General features: G+C 37.3%; 1 pseudogene; it reads left to right on the top strand.

The window, feature by feature from the left end:
- Positions 1 to 496: 496 nt before the first annotated feature.
- On the top strand, positions 497 to 598 carry LOC148580199 (small nucleolar RNA R71; annotated as a pseudogene).
- The last annotated feature ends 14,495 nt before the right edge of the window (positions 599 to 15,093 follow it).

Here is a 15,093-nt window from a genome sequence, read left to right as displayed (position 1 = left end):
TGGGGTTATGGTGTCTCTGATCTTGGCCTCGGTCTTGTTGATTTTCCTACCCAAATTTTAGGTGGTTCCTCCAACCAGGATTATACGTTTTGGAGTATGGGTCATGATTCTGCCTAGGTGAATTCCCAATGTAGTTGGCTTGTTCCTGCTCACCCTCTGCTTCTTCATTCACTCCTTCTTGGGTTGCTGCTGAAGTGGTGATTGCTGCTACTTGATTCCTCTCCATCTTCTTGGTGAGGTCAGCTAATTGCTTGGTAATCATCTTGTTTTGAGCTAGCAGTGCATCCACATTGTTCAGCTCCATCACTTCTCTAATGTTGCCTCTTTCAGAAGCATAGAAGTAGTCATTCTCTGCTACAGTCTCAATGACATCTATGGCTTCTTCAATGGTCTTCTTCTTGTTCAGAGATCCCCCGGAGGAGTGGTCTACTGCCTTCTTTGATTCATACGAAAGGCCCTCATAGAAAATGTGCAACTGCACCCATTCATTGAACATATCTGACGGGCATCTTCTTGTCAAGTCTTTAAACCTCTCCCATGCTTCATATAGAGTCTCACCATCCTGCTGCCTGAATGTTTGTACCTCAGCTCTCAACCTGTTGATCCGTTGAGGAGGATAGAATCTTGCTAAGAACTTGTTCACCACATCTTCCCAGGTTGCTAAACTCTCCTTTGGAAAGGATTCCAGCCATTTAGATGCTTTGTCCTTGAGCAAGAAGGGAAACAGAAGTAGTCTATAGGTGTCAGGATGAACACCATTAGACTTCACAGTATCGCATATCCTCAGGAAGGTGGTTAGATGTTGATTGGGGTCTTCTTGGACACTTCCTCCGAATGAACAATTGTTCTAAACAAGGGTGACGAGCTGTAGCTTTAGTTCAAAGTTGTTGGCATGTATGGTTGGCCTTTGGATGCTACTTTCACAGTTTCCTGGGTTTGGGTTGATGTAAGAACCCAGAACTCTTCTCTCTTGTCCAGCCTGATACGCTGGACCTTCTCTGCCATGGTTGTGAGCCTCTTCTCCATGATGGTTCTCCATATTCTCCTCCATGTCTGGTTCAAAGTACTCTTCCTCTTTCTCAGCACCAATTACTCTCTTTCCTCTTGCTTCCCTCCTTAATCTAAGGAAGGTCCTCTCAGGTTCAGAATCAAAGGAAGTTGAAGACCCGCTTCTTCTACCTGTCATACAACCAACAAGGCAAAAGCAAGAAAGATAGATGCAGACAGTAATTTCTACAGAAATGCTGTTAGCGTGAGTGATGTAATATATCAAACAGTTAGTGGGTTAGTGACTGAATTGTAAACAACTAAGAAAATGGGTAGGAGAAAGGGAAGAAAATAGCTAAACAGAAAGTAAATTACTCAAGTGAACTTAAATCAAACAAAATAAAAACAAATGCTCAATCTAGTTATCCACCAATTTAATCATTGTTGATACAAAATCAATTCCTGACAACAGCGCCATAAACTTGATGCACAGAAACTTGTCCCTTAACAAATCTCCCTCAGCAAGTATACCGAATTGTCGTCAAGTAAAAACTCACAGTAGAGTGAGGTCGAATCCCACAGGGATTGATTGGTCAAGCAACTTTAATTGGAAGAATGTTCTAGTTGAGCTAAGCAGAAAGTAAGTTGAGAATTGCAGGAAATTAAATGGCGGGAAAGTAAATAGCAGAAAATAAATGACGGAAAGTAAATTGCAGAATCTTAAATGGGGAAGGGAAGTTTAGCATGAAAGTAAATGGCATAAAGTAAAGAGAATGGGTAAGATCAGAAATGGGGAATTCATTGGGCTTAGGAGATGTTGCATTCTTCGGATCAAGTTCATTTTCATCTCTTCCTCAATCAATGCATTCATTGATCTCCTTGGCAATCTTAAGTGATTGAATTCCAATTCCTTGGTAATTCAATCTCTCAAATCAGATCAATAGCCAATTCTTTGGTCTAATTGCTCATGAGAAGAGATGAAGTGTGGTCACTGATTATACCACATGTATTTCCAAATCAAAGTATTGGGAGAATTATATGTCACCATATCCGCCCAAACCCCAATTTGGTCCAACATGAGAAAACATTTCTAGCATGATCTCTTCATCCCTTTTCTAATGTTCAGAAGAGATCCAAGTATGAATAGCTTCTTTTCCAAGATAACTATTCAATTGGATGAAGATTGAAAGCTTTCTAGTAAAATCAAGAGAAAAGAAAGAAGAAGAATAATGAAAACTATTATTGATCCATCAAATTACAACAGAGCTCCCTAACCCAATGAAAGGGGTTTAGTTGTTCATAGTTCTGGGAATGGAAAGCAAAGATGGAGCGTACATTCTGAAAGTTAAACTAGAAGTGCAGAGAAAGTAAAATACAGAGAGTAATTCTAATAATGCCAAAAGCTCCTTTCTAGTTCAAAGCTCTCCCTATTTATACTATTCTTCTGATCTTCTAGTTGGCTCTTCAAGTCTTGGATATGGGCCTTTGGATCTTGAGTTGAAGCAGTTATCTTCTTCAGTGGGCTTAGCTTTACTTGCAGAGAAAGTGTGAAGTAGGCAGGGACTTTAGCCTAGGGCGTTAGTGGTGTTAATGTTAAGTGAAAATGTGGGGTTGAGAACGTTAGTGACAATCACCTTTTTCACTAACGTTCCTAACCCAAAGTGGTCCACGTTAACTTCAACGTTAGTGGCACTAATGTGACCACTAACGTTGACCCTTGGCCCTTCGCAAACGTTACTGGGGTTTACCTTTTTCAATAACGTTGAGAGTACCCCTTTCTCCCTACGTTAGAGTTCACGTTAGAATAGTTAACATGGCCTTTAATGTAGGCTTGCCAAATCTTCGAGAGCGTTAGTGACACTTACCTTTGTCACTAACGCTTCAGAACGCCCCTACTTCCCACGTTAGAGTTCACGTTAACTAGGTTAACGTGACTTCTAACGTGGTATTGATAGCCATCTCCAACGTTAGTGACAAAGGTGAGTGTCACTAACGTTGGCTCATCATCCCTCTTCTCCACGTTAGCTTCCACGTTAATGTAATTAACGTGGCAACTAACGTGGCTCATAGTGGCTCAATCCAACGTTAGTGACAAAGGTGAGTGTCACTAACGTTGGTGATTCTTGCTCCCTCCACGTTAGAGTCCACGTTAACTAGGTTAACGTGGCTTTTAACGTAGCCAATATGGGCTTAGTCCAACATTAGTGACAAAGGTGAGTGTCACTAACGTTGGCATCTTCTTCTTCCACGTTAGAGCTCACGTTAACTAAGTTAACGTGGCTCTTAACGTGGCCAATTGCCCCTTTTGGAATGTTAGTGGCACTTACTTTTACCACTAACGTTGGAGTTCTACTTCTCTTCCACGTTAGCATAGTTAACGTGGCAACTGACATGGGCTATGATAGCTCACGAAGGCGTTATTGGCAATCACTTTTCTCATTAACGTTGCAAGCTAGCCTTCATTCCACGTTAGTGGTCACGTTAGCTAGACTAACATGGCTACTAACGTGGTTCTTCCTGGCTTCTTTTATCCTGAAATCAAGCAATAAAGTGCATCAAAGCTCTAATCCAAGTTATGAGACATGCATCATTCAATTTGTCCTTTAATTCATGCATAATTCTCATAAAATCATGTAAAATTCACAATGTTTGCTTGAATCAAGATGTAAGTGATTATTTACCCAAAACTTGCTTATTTCCTAAGAAATTGCATGAAACTACCTTAAAACTATAAAGAAAAGGTCAGTGAAACTGGCCAAAATGCCCTGGCATCACTCACATGTTGTAGCTACCATGTAGTTGAGAACCCTACTCATATTTGGCATTAGCCTCTGCCTATGTTCTAGTTGCTTTGATATCTTTGCTGTAGGCTTAATTCACTTTCTTTTTCTCTCCTTTTAGGTTGGCCACCAAGAAGGAATGGAGAAACTTAGAAACGGGGCAACAAACAAGTTCATCCGCACAACCTTTTGAAGAAACTCATCAGTTGTAGCAACCCGTCTACCTTACTCTTCTTTGCATGCACCGAGGACGGTGCAATCTTCAAGTGTCGGGAGGTCGTCCGACCGATCTCTGTGGGTAACAATTTCCTTTTTCAACACCAATTTTTTAATTTTCTTTGTTAGATAGTTATTGCATTACATGATAGGTTGCATGCTAGTTATAATTTGTATATATTTTACCATTTTTTTTATGTTAGGACTACTTGGTTAGAGTAATGATTTCTTTTCCAAGAAACTATTTTTAGGGCACCCTACCAATTTAAAAAAAATTTGTTGAACTTCCTTGAAGAATTTATTTTGGAATATGATTTTTGAGCTAAGAACACATAAGCATGTGAGTTTTGAGCCCAATTGCGTGGTTACATCATGTAACCACTTATTTTCATTCTTGTGTGTATTATTCTCTTTCTATGATTGTAATCTTTGATTTGTTTGATTCTTTATGTCCATTATTCCATGTGTGAATGCATTTATATGATTGAGGCTATCATTTTATTTAGCTCACTAACCCAAATAGCTTACCTTTCACCAACCATTGTTAGCCAATTTTGAGCTTATTTAATCCCTTTTATTCTTAATTTTAGCACATCACTACCCCTAAGTGAAAAAAATAAATGTCCCTTAATTTGGATCTTTGATTAGCTTAGGCTAGTGAGGGTGTGTATCATTTGGGTATGGGACAGTTGGGACATTAGTTGAGGTAAAAGTGTATTTTGTATTTTGTTGAAAATATTGGGAATTGGGTACATACTCATGTATTAATTGTGTTTAAACCATATGCATTAATACTCTTGTATATACTTTATTGCAAAAAAGAAAAAAATACAAAATAAAGAAGAATATATATCAAAAGAAAAATAAAAAGAAAAAATAGAAAAAGAAAAAAATATATATATAGAAAAAAATGCAATAAAAAGGGGACAAAATGCCCTAAAGTAAAGTAATAATAACAATACATATGGAATGTGAATTGAAGAGAATGCATGAGTATGTGAAAAAAAGTGGGAATCATGGGTAGTTAGGATTGTTTAGAATTGTATAGGTTGTTATATGCGTTTGGTGAGAGCTTAAGTTAATCAAAGATTCAAATTTCAAGCTCACTTGACCATATGCATCCTTACCTTTACCTTAGCCCCATTACAACCTATGAATAAGTCCTCATGATGAATGTATGCATGCATTGAGTAATTGTTAATTGTTAGATGAAAAACAAACCTTGGAAAGCATAAGTAGAAGAGAATTTAGTGATCAACCCTATACACTTGAGCGACTAGAGCGGATACACTTTCGGTGAGGGTTCGATGCTTAATTCCTTGTTCCCGGCATTCATGAGCTTTCTTCTTGCAAGTCTATTTGAACTTTATTTTTGATATTTGAATTGGTAGGATTCATGAATCGTCATATGATCTTAGCCCTACTTGTTCATATATGTTCTTGGAGATTGATTTACTTTTAACCAAGTATGTAGAAACATTTTGCATTTAGTTGCATTCGTATAGATAGGTGCATATAGTTTATGTGCATTGAATAAATGTTCATACCCCTTTTCTTGTCTTTCTTGGTTTAGCATGAGGACATGCTTAGCTTAAGTGTGGGGAAGTTTAATAAACCCCAATTTTGTGGTTTATCTTGTGTTGATTTTAGGAGATTTTATCATCTTTTCTCACATTTATTCAATGAAATAGCATGATTTTGTAACTCTCCCTTAAATTATGCTTAAGTGTTAAAATATGCTTTTTAGGCCTTTAATTTGCTAGTTTTAATTCACCTTTGATTCCACTAGATGCCTTGATGTGTTTGTTAATGAATTCAAGTTGAAAAGGGCTAGGAATGGATCAAAGAAGTGAAGAGAAAAGCATGCAAAGTGGAAAATTCATGGAAAAAAAAGGATTTAGAATGCATTCATCGACGCGCACGCGTGACAGACGCGCACGCATGGAGATGAGGTCGCCAAACGACGCGTACGCGTGACATGACATGTACGCGTGAGAAGTAAAACGCCAAGCAACGCGTACGCGTGACCCATGCATACGCGTCACAGCTCGCACATGACCTCATTAAAGTGAAAATGCTGGGGGCGATTTCTGAGCTTCCAGAGACTATTTCATGTAAAATTGAAGATTGGACAAAGGGGGAGAGACTCATAGTGTAGTTTTTCATCATGTTGTAGTTAGAATTCTAGAGAGAGAAGCTCTCCCTTCTCTCTAGAATTTAGGGTAGTTTAGGATTAATTTTCTTAGATCCAACTTTAAATTCTTGTTTGGATTGAGTTTTCCCTTTTAATTTCTTATTGTTACATCTTTACTCTTCTAGTTTTTCTTATCAATTGCCTTATTTTGTTGCTTTTATGCTTATGCACTCTTGTTGATTTCTATTTTCTTTCAATGCAATTTTATGTTTCCATGTTTCTTTTATGTTTATCGTCATTGCTATTGTTGATTTCTTTCTTATGTTAGTTGTAGCTTTCATTAATTCTTGCAATTTGTGATGTTTACTTTTTTTGTACACTAGGTGTTTGATAAAATGTTTTCACTAGTTTTTGAGTAGTTTTCTTTACTCTTGGCCTAGGCTAAGGGAATTGAGTGACCTTGAGTCATTAGGTCTCATTAAATTGGTGATATAAGAACTCTTGGTGGTCAATTTGATAACCATTGACACTAGCCTACTACCAAGCTAATTAGTAGCTAGGTTAGGACTTATGGATTGATGCTGATCAAGCCTATCTGACGTACTTAATGCTTTGAGGTAGACATTATACTTACTTCAAGCATAGAGATAGACTTAATGGGTTGGTCCTTCATAATTGTCAATATATGGTTTGTTGACAAGGATGATGATCTCAATTCCTATGCTTAGCCAAGAGTCGTTTTTCTTTGTTTTATTAGTTAATTGTCATTTACTTTCTTGTTATTTCCTTTTCTTGTCAACTATAAATCAAACCCTCCCTTGCATCTTTATAGCCAATAATTGATCACTTCATTACAATTCCTTGTGAGACGACTCGAGGTTTAAATACTTCGATTAATTTTCATTGGGGTTTGTACATGTGACAACCAAAATATTTAAAATTTGATTTGAGGATCTATTGTCGGTTTGGACTATACTATCAACGGAATTCTTTATGTGAAATTCCGAACCATCATAAATCCTTGCATCAATTGTCATATGATTTTGATGTAGCTTTAGGAGACTTCGAATCTAATGTTTAATCAGTCTACCCTGGTGTGGGAGATGGATTGCTAGAATTTTTGATGCAACAAAAATTGAAGGATCGGGACGTATCTCTATGTCCTCGATGTAATGCAGTTTTTGATGCTGAAACTGTAGCAATCTTTGAAAAAAAGAGAATGAAAATAGAATTCTCTCATAAAGAGGAGCAAGCTCGACAGAAGCATCTAATTCGAAGAGTAGAAGGGCAGAGTTCTGGAGGCCCTCAGAGAAATGCTGCTAGACCTTTGAGTCGTTCTCAAGCTCTGGGTGTGTAGTGGATTCGAAACTGTCAGGAATTCCACAACAAGGATGCTCAGTATAGACGTAATCCACAATGGAGCCATCGGGGACCTCCTCAAGGCCGTTACCCTTATTTCCATGGCTGAGCCAGAGGAAATCAAAGGGAAAGAGGAAGAAATGGACGCCAGTTACCAAAGGTGTCTCAAGGTGATAAAGCCAAGGGGGCAACCCCTTTTCGTTCATTCTCGGATGGTTTTCCTAGTTGATGGAGAGACTTATCCAAAGGGGATCCCATCTTCTGCTAAATTGGATAAAAGTAAAGTTATGGTAATTGCTCCTGATATTGACAAGGAGAAAGTTGCTGATCTGGATGAGGAGTATTTCGAAGAAGGGGATGATGAGATAGTGAGCACTAACTCGATTATCCCAACTAAATATCTGGATGAGTATGAAGGAAACCCAGGTGAGGACTATGATGTGGATGAGGAGGAAGCTTTCTCGTTTATTTGATACGAGGACGAGCCAAACTATTTTCAAAGGCCTTCTGAGAAACAGAAGTCCTAACTTTGCCTTTTGCATGTCACACCGGTGATGAGTGGGATCAAGGTGAGTAAAGTGTTGATCGATGGAGGAGTGGCAATTAGCCATTTGCCAGAAAGGATGTCACTGAAGGTAGGAAAGCATCTTGATGATTTAATTGCCACCAATATTTCTGTAACAGATTATAGTAGAGTTTCTATCCCTGCAAAAGGGTTGGTTACCCTTGGGGTGAAAGTTGGGTCCTCTTATCGAAACACTGTCTTTGTAGTAGTGTCATCGAAGGCTATCTATAAAGCTTTGTTGGGACGTGACTGGATCCATGGAGTTGGGGCAGTACCTTCCACTGTGCATCAAAGTGTCCTTTTATAGATAGACAAAGGGAAACCTGAAGTAGTTAAGACTGATTCGAATCTGTACATCGAACAACTGTATGTCAATTTCAGGGTGTATAGTCCTAAATTGAAGCCTTTGAATGTCGACAGGGTGCTCACTTCTTACAACTGCGAAGGCTATTTTCTGACTTCAAAAGGCTTAAATGTGAAGCTTCGCTATCCACAACTTGACGCTCCTCCTCCCACTGGCTGGGATTGCTCGACATAAGTAGTGATTTGAAGATATCCCTCCATGGCTGATGATCGTGACGTCTCGAATTATTTGGTAATTTTAGGAAATTATATAAGTAGTTTTACTTCTGTTGAAAATAAAAATGGTTCCTCTGATGAAGTTGAATCATCTAGGAATTTAGTTTCATCTTTCTCAATTGGTAGTACAGATTCGATTTCTTTAATCGAATTTAGTCATGGCTTTGATTCCTTTTGCTTTCCTAGTTTTAATAATGTTATCAATCAAACTGCTGTTGATATAGCAAAAGTACAGTGTATTGAAAACAACTCAGTTGTTGAATTGATTGATAATAAAGTATGTTTCAGTTTCAATGAATCTGTTGATTTATCTTTTTATTGCATCTATGATTTAGAACCTTTGGATTTTGAAAAGTATTCAGTAAAAGCTGATGAAGTCACAAAAGGTTTCGAGTCACAAGATCCTTTGGAAGAGGTTAATTTGGGATCTGTTAATGATGTTCAAATCACTTACATTTGTAAGAACCTTAAGGAACTATGTCGAATGGAATTACTCAATCTTTTACATGAATTCAAAGGATTGCTTTGCTTGGGATTATCATGAGATGTCTGGTCTCAATCGTTCTCTTGTAGAACATCAGTTAGCATTAAAGCCATTTGCTCAACCAGTAAAGCAATTGCCTCGACGATTGCTCCTGAAATTAATCAAAAGATTAAAGAAAAATTGAACATTTGATTAAAGCAAAATTTATTTGAACTGCACGTTACGTGGAATGGGTTTCGAATATTTTTCCTGTAATGAAAAAGAATGGAAAGTTGAGAGTATGCATTGATTTTTGAGATTTCAATAATGCTACTCTGAAAGATGAGTATTTTATGCCCATAGCAGATATGTTAATCGATTCTTCCGCAGGTAATGAAATTTTGAGTTTTATGGACGGTTATTTAGGATATAACCAAATTTTCATTGTAGAGGATGATGTGTCCAAAATTGCTTTTCGATGCCCTGGTGCATTGGGGACATATGAATGGGTTGTTATGCCATTTGATTTAAAGAATGCCGGTGTAAAATATCAACGTGCCATGAATACTATTTTCCATGAGTTTATTGGAAAATTTATGGAAGTTTATATTGATGATGTTATGGTTAAGTCAAGTTCCGTAAATCAACATCTTCATCATTTGAGGCATGCATTTAAAATAATGTGGAGAAAAAAAGATGAATCCTTTGAAATGTGCATTTGGTTTGTCTGCAGAGAATTTTCCAGGGTTTGTAGTTTATAAAAAGGGGATTACCATTGATAAAAATAGGCAAATGCGGTCTTGGAGTTGCCTCCTCCTAAGTCAAAAAAGGAAGTACAATCCTTTCTTGAAAAGGTTAATTATCTTAGATGGTTTATATCAAACTTTTCATGTCAAACTCGAATATTTGCCCCCTTAGTAAAACTTAAAGATGAAACACAATTCATATGGACAAAAGAGCATCAGGAGGCCTTCGAAATTATATATTGCAGCATCGATGCATACTATTGGATGTATGTTGGCTCAGGATAATGAAGAGGGACACGAATGGGCTATTTACTATCTTAGTCGGGTGTTAACTGATATAGAAATAAGGTATTCACCTATTGAAAAAATGTGCTTATCTTTTTATTATGCTTGCACGAAATTAAAGTGATATATGATTGTAAAAACTGTGAATGTGATTGCACAGACTGACCTAATCAAGTACATGTTATCCTATACTATGCTAAGAGGTCGATTAGGAAAATAGATGCTAGATTTAACAGAATTCGATTTGTAATACATTCCTGCTAAGGCTGTGAAAAGCCAGGTCATTGCAAATTTTCTAATGGATCATTCGAATAATCGCAATGACCAAGGGACAAGCATAATCTTCGTGCTAGTTGATTATTGGAAGTTATATTTTGATGGATCGAAGCATAAAGATGGTGCTGGAGTAGGAATTTAATTATTTCACCGGAAGGTGTTCCGTCAGAATTTCTTTTCGAACTAAAATATCCTTGTTCGAATAATGTGGTTGAGTACGACGCTTTAATATTGGGTCTCGAAAGGTAAAGGGGCTTTGGATATTCAAATCTTTGGAGATTCCCAGTTAGTTTTAAAACAGTTGTCAAAAAAATTCAAATGCAATAATGAGAACTTACAAAAGTATCTATCGATAGCATGGGAATTGCTAGCATCTTTTCGAAAAGTCTCATTGGTTCATATTCCAAAGGTTCGGAATGAAATTGCTAATGAGTTAGCCTAAATTGCGTCAAGATACAAAGTACTTCCTGAAACGCTAGAAAAACTGGCAAGAGTATGTCAGATTTTAGTGCCCATTGATGAAAGAAAGGCGTTAGCTCTAGATGAATGGGATGATGACGATTGGAGAAAACCAATTTCTGAATACTTGAAAGATCCTATTATTCGAGTTGATAGGAAAGTAAAGTTGAAGGCAATGAATTTTGTGTTGATGGCTTATGAATTGTATAGGAAAGGCATCGATGGAAGTCTTTCTAGATGTTTGAGTCAATCAGATAAAGATATTGCTTTAGGAGAAGTTCATAGGGGCATATGTGGTGTCCATCAGGCTGGAATGAAGATGAAGTGGTTACTTTGATGAAATCGTATTTATTGGCCTTCTAAGATTAAAGATTGCATCGATTATGCAAGAGCATGTCAAGAATATCAACCATGTAAAGTGATACAACAAATCCCATCTTTCGAATTACATTCGATTATTAAGCCACGGCCTTTTCGGGGTTGGACTTTGGATCTGATTAAGGTAATACACCCCCCTTTGTCGAAAAATCATATGTTTATTTTGGTGGCAATTGATTATTTCACGAAGTGGGTAGAAGCTGTTCCTTTAATAGAGGCTGGGCAAAATGAAGTTATTGACTTCATCGAGGAATATATAATTCATCGATTTGGGATTCCCAAAACTTTAAGCACCGATTAGGGAAATATGTTTACTTGTCAATGTATTAAGAATTTTGCAGTTTCGAGAATCATTAATATGGTTACTTGTTGAGCGGATATTTTATATGCTTTTTGGCATGACTTTCATATAGTTTTTAGTGTGTTTTATTTAGTTTTTATTGAGTTTTTATAGGTTTCAGTATTAAATTCACATTTTTGGATTCTACTATGAGTTTTTTATTTTTGGATAATTTCAAATATTTTCTGACTGAAATTGAGGAGCTGGAGCAGAAGTCTGATTCAGAGACAGAGAAAGCACTACAGATGCTGTCCAAATCTGACCTGCCTGCATTCGGAAGAGCTTTTCTAGAGCTACAGAAGTCCAAATGGAGCGCTCTCAACGGCTACGGAAAGCTGACTTTCAGAGCTTTCTAGCAGTATATAATAGTTTATACTTTGCTTTGGTCTAGAAGGCCCAAAACTGGCATCCAACGCCAGCTGCCTACCCCCTTTCAGGTGTCCAGCACCCAAAGAGCAGAGACCGATGTACAAACGCCCAAAGAGAACCCCCTAGGTGGTGTTCCATACCTCAGAGACCTCATAGCACGTGAATCTCATCAAAGCTCAGCCCAAACACTCACATAGTGGACCCCAGAAGTGGATTCTAGCACTAAATAGACTGTTTTACCCTTACTAGTCAATTGTTTAGTATTTAAGGGATTTTATTTATGTAATTCAGAAAATATTTGATTCAGGAGAGCATTATACATGTTTACTTTGTGTTTTATCTTCAGTATGAGTTTCTAAACCTCCTAGGTTGAGGGGAGGAGCCCTACTGAATCCTATGAATTAATAAAAGTATTACTATTTCTTCTTCGATCCGTGTTTGATCTATCTCTAAGATGTATAATCGGATCTTCATCGTGGTGAATAGGATGATCTAACCAATTAGCTTTGTTCATCACATTAAGATGAACGTGCTGACAAACACCCGCGTCTACTTGGGTTCCGGTGTATACTTGGCAGGAAAGCACAAGCCAACAGCTATGTTTTTACATCTCTCAGACGGCTAATCCACGACTTCATTGGGGACTTCTCGAGACACCAGTTCAGCCAATTTCTGGGAAGATTAAGGTTTCCATGGTATAGGCTAGAATTCTAAGAAGCAGCATTCTCTGATCCGAAAGATTCGACCTTGTCTGTGGCGTTTTGAGTAGGATCGCCAAGAGAATAGACTGCTAGAGCTTCACCCTTCGTCAGATTGAATGATCACGGGCAATGGCATTTGATCTGTAGTAGAGGAGATCAATGACCATGGGCAATAGCTTTCATCACATACAGCTTGTCATAGAAGTAGATCATTCACAAGTAGAGAAGACAGTAATACCAGAGTTAATTCAAAAAGACAAAGCAACTCCAATTCTTAACTCTATTCCTCTTACTGATTTAATCCAATTGGTTATCCAAGGAAGCATGCAAAAGTGGAAGGAATACAAAAAGTTGGAGAAATTGCTAAGCTGTCCATCCTGACCTCTTCGCACTCAAATGGCTATAACTTTAGCTATAGAGGTCCAAATGACGCGGTTCCAGTTTCGTTGGAAAGCTAACGTCCGGGGCTTCGATTTGATATATAATATGTTATTGTTTCCCTGACGCTAGGCAACGTGGCTGCATCATCCATGCGGCCACGTTGCAGTGACAAAAATCCAGCGTGGCGAAATTCGAAACCAGCGAATTCTGGACTGTTTCTGACCCAGTTTGCGGCCCAGAAAACACATATTAGAGGCTATAAAGTGGGGACTACATCCATTCATAGGGAGGCTTTTCATATTCACAATTTTAGGAGTAGATGTAGTTTTTAGAGAGAGAGGTTCTCTCCTCTCTCTTAGGATTAGGATTTAGGATTTCTCTTAGTTTTAGAGTGACTCTCAATCCCAGGTTCAATGTTCTTTTATTTCTTTTCTCAATTTTTTTATGACTCTCTATGTTTAGATTGATTTTCTATTTAATATATTTTTTGAGGTATTTCAGACTTATTATTGCTCCTTTTTATTATATAAATAATCTGGATTTTTCTCTTTTGGCTTTGGTTGAGACATTGGTAACTCTTGAGTTATCAAACTCATTGTTGATTGAAAATTGGAATTAATTTGTCCACTTAACTTACCTTCATAGTTAGAGGTTAATAAGGTGGGAGAAGAATCCAATTCTCATCACAATTGATAAGGATAACTAGGATAGGACCGCCAGTTCTCCATACCTTGCCAAGAGATTTTATTATTGTTAATTTATTTTACTTGTCATTTAAATATACCTGTGCCCATTGCCTAAACTCAACATTCCCCAAAAACACACTTTTTCATAATTAATAATAAGAACATACTTCCCTGCAATTCCTTGAGAAGACGACCCGAGGTTTGAATACTCGGTTAACAATTTCTAAAGGGGTTTGTTACTTGTGACAACCAAAATATTTGTACGAAGGGATTTCTGTCGGTTTAGAGACTATATCTACAACACGACTATTTTTATGACATTCTTTACTGGCAAAAATCCTAACATCAAAATGGCGCCGTTGCCGGGGAATTGCAAACGTGTGCCTTATTATTGGTTATTGTAAATATTTTTCTTTTGCTTGTTTATTTGTTTTTATTTTTGTTTTTATTTTTGCTTTTCCATAAATTAAGAGGTTATTTGTTTTTATTTAGTTATTAAAAAAAAATTGTTCTTAGTGTTCATCTTGATCTTCAAGTTGTTCTTCACGTTCATCTTGACCTTCAAGCTGTTCTTAGTTGTTTTCTTCGTTTTGATCTAAAAATTTGAAATTTGGTGTCATTTTATTGTTTTTCTCTTTCCTCATTAAATTCAAAAATATTTTTAATTAATTTTTTCGAAAAAAAATTCAGATTTTTATTTTTAAAATTTTTATCTTATCTTATCTTATTTCAAAAATCAAAATTTCAAATTTCAAATTTCAAAATTTAATTTTCAAATTCAAAATTTGGATAACCTTTTAATTTAAATTTATTTTCATTTTTAATTTTTATTTTGCTATTATGAACTCTCACCCCTTTGGCTATGAGTCTGGTTACAATTATGTTACAGGAAGAAGAAATTACAATGAGAACAGGCATCAAGGTTGGAACAATCAAAGATGGGAGGAGCCACAAGGATTTAATCAACCCTCATGGCAACAACCACCTCCAATGGACTATCAACAACCACCATCATATGCCTATGAACCTCCTCAACACAACTTGGGACCGCCATACTCACAAGCCTCTTTCCACCATTCACCTCCATATGACCCTAACCCACAGCCACCATACCAACCACCTTATGAACCAAATGAACCATACATAGATCCACTCCAAACCTCCATGGAGAGAGCACTTACCGATCTAAACTCTACTATACGAGCTCTCGCCGCCCAAATCAGACCACCAAATACCTTTAACAATCAACCCTCAAGCTCTAGTGCACTTCCTTTTCAATCACAAAATGATCCCCCCATCCTACCACCACCTCAATATCTGCCATCTCCATATCCATCAATCCAAGAGCACTATGATCCTACCTATGATAACCGAGTGCATCAAGAGACA

This window comes from Arachis ipaensis, chromosome B10, assembly GCF_059453495.1.
Source record: "Arachis ipaensis isolate K30076 ecotype BB chromosome B10, ASM5945349v1, whole genome shotgun sequence".
Lineage (NCBI taxonomy): Eukaryota > Viridiplantae > Streptophyta > Magnoliopsida > Fabales > Fabaceae > Arachis > Arachis ipaensis.
The sequence above is the reverse complement of the archived record's forward strand: the minus strand, read 5'-3'. Positions and strand labels throughout refer to the sequence as shown.